An 11171-nucleotide genomic window follows, 5' to 3' on the forward strand; every position below is an offset into this window, starting at 1 on the left:
AAAAACAGAGGAGAGCCTTACCACATGTGAGCATGTCCGTTAAACATGTGCACTTTGTCTGGCGTCTCACGTTGGAGTTTAAGTCCAACGTGAGACGCAGTTTGCAGTTTATAAGCCGCTCGATTAAAACCCAAAAGAAAACACAGTGGAACGGACGCTCACTTCTTCCGTGTGGGATGATCTCTGCTTAGGATAAATACTCAAACAGAATAACATTTAAAACTCCACTTTAGGGCAGGGGGCTGACGGGAGTGGGCGGATTTTGTGCTTTGGTGCTGTTCAAAGTAGAGGACAAAAGAAGAAAAAAAAAGGCAGCAACAATTGAGCTAAAACAAAAAAAAATAGGTGTGCATTTTTCTACTAGCAGCTTTCTGTGCCTTTTCTTTCTCCCCCTCAACCTGCTCGTCCTCGTCTGATTAATGTACAGTTAAAATGATTATTTCCGTTAAGCTCTGGAAACCTAATCATTACAAGCTAATGGTAAGAATCGTCACACACCTACGTTTTAGGTTATTATATATTTTTTCCCTTCGGGGCAAATAAGTTATTAAGAAAAAATCCATGAATAGACGCGTACGTTCATTAGAGGGTTGGCTGGTGCAGGCTTTCGTCTCCGAGCGCAGCGACTGTACTTTAATCTGATTTGTTTCCTTTTACAGGACGGAGCATTTACATGATCACAATGTCATTAGACAAATCAGTCGCTCATCAAAACAACGTGGAGGAAACATTTCAGCGTGTTTCAGAGAGAGACAGAAAGAGAGGGGAAGCATTAATTAAGATCCACTTAATTATATTTGCATGTAGCCTCACTTTAACTGCTGCTATGAGTAATGTAGACAGATAATGAACAAACCCCAGAAAGCACTTTGCCTCTCTGAGCGCCAGTTATCAGAGTATGAAGCCCCTCATCTGCGTGCAGAGACCTTTTGATGTTATCCTCTGAAAGCTGCCGAGTAGAGTTGTTTCGCTTAAGGCACGAATGGAAGATCTGAAGCTGTGCAAAATCGGCATTTGGGACGTAGAGTCCCAATAAAAAGGTTTAGGGATTAGCCTAAAAAGGAAGACGACTCTAATGGTGTCAAAATTTGTTTCAGCTTTAAGGGCTCTGTGTTATGAAAGGTGTTGAGGCGCCTGTCTAAATGATTAAGTTCATTTCCTAGAGCAACACGTGGCCCATTCGCCTCCCAGTAACTCAAAATTAAATGTTAAAACTTTTTAAATGATGAATGTGCAGGGAAATAGGCTGGTGGTAGAAGTTTGTTTTTAAGCTTTTTCTTTCTTTTTTTTTTTGCAATGGAATGTGTCTGAGCTGCGAAAAATAGCCTCTCTCTTTGCAAGTTCAAGTTATAAAACCTGAAAATAGAAATTGGTTTTTAATTTCAATAAATAAATTGTAAATGGCTTTATGTCCGTTGCAGGAGGGAGGAATGGCATGGTGTCATTTTGGTAAATCAGCAGCAATATACAGTATATCGCTACAAACAATATCAATAGAAAATATGGCAGATAGAATGAAATTCCACTGAACTGCAATCCAGAACCGCATGGCATTCTGGGAGATGTAGGCAGAAGAAATGCTTCAGCTTCTCAACCTCTCACAGCCAGCTAAGCTAGGTTGGTGGCGCCAACTAACTCACTCGCTCTTTGATCACCTAGCAACAACCAGTTGAGTAACTTGAGGCTTTCAGGTTTTGTGACCATGCCTCATAATAATATCTTTTAAAAATAAAAATAATAAACCAAATAGTGTGGAGTAGAAGGAGAAAATGAGCACAACAGCTCCGGAGGAAACAGTGGGTAAAACGGCAAAGTTCAAAGTCCTGAGCTTAGCTTCACAGGATAGCTTTGGAATGAAGCCATCATGCTCGCCTTCTTGTCCAACATCAGTGCCTGACCTCATGAATGCTCTGTTGAAATAGTGCTCGAAAATCCGTCACTCCCTAACTTTCCATGCCAGCAGGGTTGAAGCTGCTATGGCTACAAAGCTGGGCTATATACACTGCTCAAAAAAATAAAGGGAACACTTAAACAGGTGTTTAACACTTAAAGTGTTCCCTTTATTTTTTTGAGCAGTATATTAAACCCAATGTCATTGGGATGTCATTCAATTTTACGGATATATCAAGACGTTTTGCAATATGGCGTACATACTGTAGTTCATACACCAATCACATATTCCCTAGTTAAAGTTGTGACAGCATTCATCGTGTTGTTCCTATACAATAAGCCTCAGGCTGGAATTTATTGCTCTCATCGCTCTTTGGAGCCGTTTTCTCCTTTCCTTCTTCTTTTTTTTTGGTTTTGTTTTTACAAGGTTTTGCAGTCGACACAAACAATCCTTTGATTCATAAGTGTGAGATCGCCTTCGGAGGGGGAAAATCCTGTTTCTGTCTTTTCCGAGCAGAAAGCATCCGCTGAAAGTGCGTCACGCCACGATTCCTGGTGAAGTGGACGAGACGCGGAGATAACCCGACGTGAGCTCACCGTCGTTAAGCCGAGCGTGCGGATGCAAATTTTCACTGCAGATATGGAGATAAGTGTCATCTGAAGAGCCCGTTAGATGAGGATCTATGTGTAAAGAAGGAAAGAGAAGTCCTATTATCCTAATACGTATGACGTATTTAACATCTTCATCAGTTCTTAAAAAAAAAACATCCACTCAGGCTGAGAACCATCGTTAATGTCACCTTTCTTTTAAGTCATCACATCTAACTCCAGAAATAAGTCTTTAAAAGAAAGAAAAAAAAAGACTCTGTTAAGGAAAAATGATTATTTTCAGTGCTTAATACATCTTACGGCATGTGTAAAAGGTATATTCAACACTCTTATTTTGAACCAGACAAACAGGGGCCAAAATGCAGATCACTCAATGGGGCCTCCCGCTGTGAGGCCAGGCCACACGAAGCCATAAAATTAGCATTCCCGGCAGGGCAGAAGCACTGGATAGATTTCACAGGTATCTGTGAAGTGTTATCTCAGGATTTTTCTGTGCCCGGGATGGCCGTGGAACCACAGGGGTCAGGACGAAGCGATTCGCTTTTTTGTTTTGCCAGAGACCAGATGGCCCTTTGATCTTTGCCGTAAATTAGGGGGAGTTCCAAGTTTCTCTGAGTGCTTAAGGGAGTTTCCAGTTGGTCAACTAGAGAAACGCCTTGAGTGCATATATTAAATAGAAAAACACCCCCTTACTATAAGATTTCATGTCAGGAGAAAAAATTCAGAAAGTTGCCACTATTTTGCTTTTTTGCAGCAGCTATCTCCAAAGACGCGTCTTTGCCTTTTCTTTGTTTTTTCTTTCTCTATTTTTCCTGTCTCAAGGTAATGAATGAATATCTCTGTTTCTCTGTAGCTTTGTATGGGATTAAACTCTGTGATACTGTGACGTCAACGCGCAGTGTTGTTGTTTCACTCTCGCTGCACACCGCCCGCTGAGGACCCGGAAGATTTAAGGAAGAGAGAGAGCCAAACGTTTTGTCCAAAGTTAATATTAAATTATCCTTCCTTAATAACTCGCAAATACACTTGCACTTATTCTTCAATATTAAACACGAGTATTAATCCTGTCCACATATTGTACGTATGGCAAACATGACAACAGGGTCAGGAACTTGCTGGCTAACGTGGCTACGGATACATGTGTTGTTCTTCCTAAATGTAGTGAAATGTTTTAATATACAATTTATGTAATAAAAAAAAAAGAATGTTTTCAACCACTAGAAGAAAATCAGTTCAGTTTTGAAAAGGCATTACACCCAGGGCTACATTAGAAAGGGATGTGGGGGGGTCACGAGCACGACTGTAGAAGATTTTACTCCCTAAACAAGTTTTCTGTTCCTTTTAAGCAGTCGGTGGGAAGAGTCCCAGGCGTCCTGCTGAGAAATGGGACACATTTCTGAACTGCATGTTTTGCATGAAAGTGCTCTGGATTTTTTTCCCCTGCCCAGAATCTGAGTAGATGGCCTGCAATTTAATTGATGGTAGCAGAAGGAGGGGCACCAAAAGACCACCTCTGAAAGCTTTCATTTGTCCTTGAGCTAAGGTATGCTAAATAATTGAGATAATCGCCCGTATCCTGATGATATTGGGTTATTTTTTGCATTTTGAGATTCTGTTTTTGGTTAATGTAAGAGGTCCATTGAATGACACTATCCAAGTTGCTTTTAATTATCTGTTGAAACGACGTTGTGCAACATATCAGATCATGTAGTTTGGATATTTCATGTTTTGTGACACCACTGCATCACACTTCAAGAAATTTCAACAGGGTTCACTGTGTTACCGATGATAAATGGCTCATAGCTGCGTCTTTAAAAATTGTAACCTGAAACGTCTCCTTGCCCAGCCTGTCAGGTTTAGCAGACAACCTTGTCTTTGGTAGGTTTCTCCATTTGACACATTTGAGATTTTCAAACCCTATAACCTAATTCTGCTTTAAACATCTCCACAACCTGATCTCTGACCATTCTGCTGTGTTCATTGTTCCCACAGCTGGCCTCTTTACTCGTTAGATACTGAGAATCTTACATTGTTCTCTTTGTACTTCATAATTATGCACTATTTTTTTTGTTGGTTTGTCAAATAAATTCCCCTAAAATACATTGAAGTTACCAACTTTGACATGAGAAAATGTCCAAGGGCCACAGACTGTATCGCAAGAAACAGTAATGGATATTCTTCAATAAATATTAAAAGTATATATTTGAGGCGTCAGGTCAAACTTGTCTTAAAAGCTCCTGCACCAGGGAAGCACAATCCAAAAGTAATTTTCTGATTTCGTGTCTCATTACACACCAATTGTTGTATATTACTTTTTTTTTTTTTGGCTTTTATTGTAATCTGCAGTCGTATCTCGCTGTCAGTATCTCATTTTTATGTAGCATGTGTGTGTTCAAGGGCGTAAAAGTTTGACAACTGTCATTAGGGTAACGAAGCAGAATAATCTTTATGGTTTGCGCCGACGTTGACGCTCGTCGAAAGAAGAACCTGTCTGTTTTCACGCAGCATCCCATCGTCCAAACTCGATTCCTCCCAATAATGACCAGGTTCCCATTATCGCGACCGGAACATCATATTCATCAAGCGAGCGTCACTCAGGCAGTTCATCGCAGAAGTGAGACGAAATGAGGACGGAGGGAGAAACAATAATGTTTCTGAGCTCCAAATTGTGTTTGCTGATGGCGCTGCTGCTTGGCTGGCTGTTGATGGATATTACTTTCCATGCCGTTCCCCAGGCCACCGTGTGAAGCAGCGCCTTTTCAAATGAACAATTGTGCGATGCTCCTCTTAAACTAGTTCAGCGCAGCATCATTCATCATCTGCAGCATTGCCAGCGGGTAACGGTGCTGTCCCCGTGTTTGCCAGTCACAATAGGGTTACAGGAACGGTTGTCTCCGAACTCACAATGCGGCGCTATGTACGCCGGGCCTGAGAGATGGCAAGTGTACCTCCACTTTTCCCCCCTGCATTCAGGGGAAACAGCTGCACCGCGGTACCGCTTCTATTTTAGAGACTCTTTCAGACGCTCTGCAGCCGCGCGTTTGTCTTGTTAGTACAAAAGTTTTCTCCGTGGAGATTTCGTTCTGTAGGTGGGGAATAATGATGCATTATCCACACAAAACCCGACACTAAAACCTCCTCAGCGAATCTTACATTCACTTCTAATCCTGCATGGGCGTACTTGTCCAGTTTTTTTCAGCTACACTGAAAACAATAAACTCAAAATTAAGGTGTTTCTGTACACCATGTTCCTCTCAGACTTTCTCCGGTTTAACACGAGCAATGCGGCAGCTGCGGCCTACCGCCTGCAGGTGCGTGTGTGTGTGGTGGCTGTTGAAGCAGTCCGCGCTCAAACTCGCACATTTACCTCACAATCCCCTCAAGGTTCCATTGATCCTTGTTGCTGTTTTGCAACACTTTTTCCTTCCACTGAACTTCCCATTAACATGTCAGTTGTGGAGGTTGTCGGTGACTGTTGGACGACTATCAAGCCAACTTTTTTCCCCTGTGATTGTGCAGATCCTCAGCATGGACAAAGCAAATCCTTTTTTTTAATGACGTGTGCTAATCTACTTTTATGAACAAATATTGATTTTGTATTATACCTGTTAGCTATGACAATCAAATGAACAGAAATGAACATTGGAAATGTGAATGCCGGTTTTTATTTGAATTATTGAAATCAATAGTTTTTCGTGGAAGTCTAATTTACTGAGATGCGGCTCTTCTGTTGCGCAGCGTGTTGAGGCAACACTCATAAGCTTAAGCTTGTCTGACAGAGGAGCCAGCTGAAGTGTCTCGGGCATATTGCACATAGAAGAAAGTTGCTGTTTCTTAAGTGTTGTTATTTGTTGCTCTATACTTTTGTGCAATTTACTTCTTTTTTTAAAATCTCTTTCAGAGCCATTTGAGTTTCACTTAGATCTGACTTTTTGTTGTCTTCTGACTCTAAATGCTTCATGCTTTCTTGCTCATTAGCAGTTATCTGCCACTATGTGAACTCACCAAGCCTGCAATACACACGGTGGCAGGCTCCTACCAATTATAAAGAAGAAATGTCTCACTTGAGCATGTTATACATCAGTACCAATGTCTCAAAGCTTTTAGACACTAATGGTGCTCGCTAATTAGTTTGCTTCTTATTTTCTGCAGTGACCCACACAGGAATCGAACCTAAAGCTACATTTGATTGGTGATTATTTTTGGAGTTCAGCATCCAGCTCTCTCTCTCTTCCATTTTTTTGTTGTTTTTTTTTTTTTACAATTCATTCAGACTGGAGGTGAAGTGGAGGTCGAGGTCAGTTTATGCGGATCCACAGGTTTTCAGATTTGAAGCCACGCCTGAATCTATCCGAAAACCAGAGCCTTCGATCCAAATCAGTTAGAAAATGAAGCAATGCTTCAGCGCCCCCTGCTGGCGATAAATGATCCTTTTCATCAATTTGGTTTTTTGCCGTCACCAATTTGCTTCCAGCTGCCTCTGAATGCATCAAATACATATTTAAAGCAGCACTTTCTATGTGTATGTCTGTCATGAAAGTTTTATTTAACTTGAGGACTAAACCTGAGATTCATGTCGATGAATCTCATCTGTCCTTTCCCGCTTTGGTTGTTTCAAATTATCTACGACATTATCAACAATAATCTAAGTAAATAATCAAATGCAGTATTAAAATACTGGTTTTATTCATTAAGCAAAGCAAGGTATCCAAACCGACTTGGTTAGAAATGAAGAAGAAGTGAAACATAACTAGTTGTGTCATTTGCATTGCTTTGAACAACTTTTTTTTTTTTGCAAAATAGCTTTTAAGAAAATCAGCCATATTTGATGTGTTTTGGGGGGGGGATTGGTCAGGGTGACACAAATGAAAAATTAAATTCAGGTTTCCAAAAATTGGGTTAATTACTTTTAATTAATTTAAGCAGGGGATTGATAGGCGTTTCTCATAGCAATCAGATTCCCCCCCCCCAATATATGAAATCATGATCATGATTTGAAAACTGTTTTTTGTTTTTTTGTCTTCGTCTTGTTTTTTAATATGACTTATTTGATAAAGCGTTTAAGTTCATCAATTAAAAAAAACTTCAACAGAAACCACTGGAAGCAGACATGCTGGTTTTCACAGCGACGTGGATGTAATTTGTCATTCGCCAACATTAAAATGCGCAGCTTTTCTCAGCGGTCGATTTGTTCACGTCGCAGTTTTCTGACCGCGGTTGCATTAAATTTTATATGTGCTCTATGTGAAGTGGTGAGCTTCAGACAGCCTTCCACTGATCTGTTGGAAAGCAGGAATTGTAGACTCAAGCTTATCTCAAACCAGTCATCTGATTTCTATAGTTTATGATAATGTCAAAGTAAATCTAAAAAATGTTTTTAAAACAAATAATAGAATACATGAGCTACAGCTGATGGTGCTGGATTGCTTTAAGCTATTTAATATGCATAAAAAATGTGAGAAATATTTTATTGTAAAATAAAAAAAACAATTCTATCCCTCTATTTGTTAAAGCAATAGAGTGTTAGAGGGACAGTATTATGTATTTTCCAGACATAGTATCCTTTATAGCACAATCAAGGAACTGCAATACCTTCAGTTGTTATAAAAATGTCGTATATATTGTTACGTCCACCAGGCTGGTTTGGTGGGGTAACATTAAAGGAGACCACACAAGGATTTTCTGATTAAATGAAAATTGAGTTTATTAAATTATACTAAAGAAACGAAACCTGAAAAAGGACTACCTGAAATAAGAAACCGAAATAGATGAATGCAAAACCTATGGCTAACCAGAAGTAAAGCAAATGCAAAACAAACCTAACAAAACCCAACCGTAAGATACAAACCAAACCAAATGGAGTTCTGAGGAGGGAGAAGGAAAAGGCCTCCTGTCGGCTGCATGCATGGCAGCTTCAAAGCAGCAGAGCACCAATCAGGGCAAAACATAACACCTGCAGAAGGCCTGTCTCCAGACCTCTACTAGGAAGAAGACCCACTGCTGCCGTAACAATATCAACTATGACTTAAAAGAAATTTGACTTCTCAATTTAATGCCTCAAAATTGGGAGCCTGTCTCTTTAAGAGGCTCTTGCCGCCATCGCCACATTCCTCTATCAAGTGTTTAACGTCTTTACCGCTTTTCACTAGTGCCTTTCCGTTGACCGTATCATTGTTTCTGCGTTAGGATGAGGTGGTTTTCCAGCTGTATCGAAATGAGCACATTTCTCAAAACAGAAATGGAATTGTGCATCACAAAAGTCATGTGACCAACAACCTGAGGTCAATACTGACGAAGACGAAGAAGATAACAGAGCAGCTTGTATTTTTAATAACTAATTTATTAACCAACTTATTTCTGTGTGAATTTAATTCAGTTTCTTATTTAACCAGAACACCTTCAATCTCCAAATAGTGTTGGGGGTTTTTTCCCGACATTAGCGGAATATTGACAAAGTATTGCTCATATTTGTAATTGGAATGCAGCTACTAAGAAGATGTGCAGTTCCACTAGGTTTTTGCTAATTGCTGCTGGCTAGTCTGAAGGAGCTGATTGGGGCCGCCGTGGCGGAGGGTTGCTATGTCATGCAGAAGCTCAGAAGCTTGAAAACTGCAGCTCTGGAGGCGGAGTTTTGTCAAAATGGCCGTTTCTGCACCCAGAATGGTTTTGCCGCGGGACAATAAAGGATTTCTCAAACATACATGAAAGAATCAAAGCAACACTCCAGGTATGTTTTTGATAATCACATGATGTAAAGCTTTAAAAAAAAAAAAAAGGTCAATTTTACATGACACCGCCCCTTTGAACTTCATAATCCTAGACAGTCCTTAAGGTCCCCCCAAAAAATATAACAAGGAGCTGAAATTTTGATGAATGTGGAAACATGCCCTAAAGCATTGCTGGTTGTCTGCGCTGCGTCTCAATTGCTCACTGTGATGATTGCTCCGTGGGGCCCTACTTTAACTTTTTTTTTTTTTACAAGTAGACATAACAACTCTAAATAAAAGTCATGCGATCATCTTTAGAAGTCACTGCTCAGTTTAATTCAATTCGATTCAGTAACACTTCATTATTCCCAAAGGGAAATCAAACGTCGTAGCAGCTTTTATTAGTTCACATGGATGACCTAATTACTAAATAAAGTCCATCTCTGTGCAATTTAACCTCAGTATAAATACAGCTGTTCTGTGAAGGCCCGAGAGAATAGGCGTTTGAGATTGTTGGCTGAGAAAAAAAAATAACAGTAGAAGAAGAAAAAGAAAAGGTACCGAGGGGATGCATGGAGAGCAGGAATCGTAAATGTAGCCAGCGACACACTGGAGGAGCTGCGGAGATCCTCAGCTCAGGCGAGATAATCTGTTGGCAGCACGACTACACATTAAGTGTGCGCACCAAAAATCTGGCCTTTAAAAAAAATAAAACGCTTTAAAGGAAAGTTTGCCTGAAGCCTGTAGGGGGACGAAGCAGATGTGTGGAGAAGTGGTGCTCTGCTTCAAATCGGGTCTTTATGTGTTGCCTGTAACCAACACTGCAAATCTCTGTGAACACACCATCCCCACCTTGAAACATGGCGACAGGGAAGATGGACGGAGCCAAGCGAGGGCGATGCTGGGAGTAAATCTGATAGAGGCTGAGAAAGAGAGGAAGGCAGAGGGGGGGGTTCATCCTCCAGCAGGACAGCAAGCCTGTTCACACTGCCAGAGATACAATCCAGTGGTTTAGGTCATAGTATATTTGTGTTTTAGAATGGCTTAGTCAAACTCCAAACCTAAAGTCAACTGAGAATTTGAGGCAAGACTTGAGAAACGGTGACACCCTCCAACCAATCAGACAAGGTTTAAGCAAATTTACAAAGAAAAATGGGCCATTATTTCTGCCTCCAGATGAGCAAGGAGGCCCAAAAGATATTCAACGTTAATTGCAGTCCCACATGGTTCTAAAATGATTTCATTTTAACAAATTCTTGAAAACTGCGTATCCTTTTTCTTCCGTTTTGTAACTGTGTCACCCTTTGCGTTGGTCCGTCACATAAAACCACATCGAAAACCATTTTAGATTTTGGTTGCAACATCACACAACTGGAAAAGTTCAAGAAGGGCTTGAACTTTTGCAAGGAAGTGTTTCCATCCATCCATGTTTAATCTTTTGAGGGTTGCAGGAATCAAGAAATCACGGCGTACAGGCAGGGCACTCCGTAGGCAGCTCACCGGTCCGTCGCAGTTCAGCACAGAATCTCAAAACGCACAACTGCAACACATGCAGTTAAGGATATTATTAGCAGTTAGCACAACATGCATGTTTACGGTCTGTGAAAACAAGCCGGAGTACCTGGAGAAAACCCACGCCTGCACGGGAAAAACATGCAAACTCTACTTTTAACTAAAAAAAACAAACAAAAAAAACACAACTTCTTGCTGCGAAGCAACCGTGCTCACAACTGTGCCACCATGGAGCCGCTGTACAATTTATAAATCAAATGTATCTTTGTTTCCAGCGCTGTGTGCTGTGAAATCCCAGCCTTGTGTTTGCAGCGGTTCAGTGCAAGCTACGCTCGCAGCATTATGCAGCTCCTGCGCCCCAAAGCTCATTTTTATCTTTTCAGTATCATTTGCTAATTTGCACAAATCTAATGCCGTTGAACTGAGTTATTTCTCCTCGCGTTCATCTAAAAA

The sequence above is a fragment of the Xiphophorus hellerii genome, chromosome 20 (genome assembly GCF_003331165.1).
Source record: "Xiphophorus hellerii strain 12219 chromosome 20, Xiphophorus_hellerii-4.1, whole genome shotgun sequence".
Lineage (NCBI taxonomy): Eukaryota > Metazoa > Chordata > Actinopteri > Cyprinodontiformes > Poeciliidae > Xiphophorus > Xiphophorus hellerii.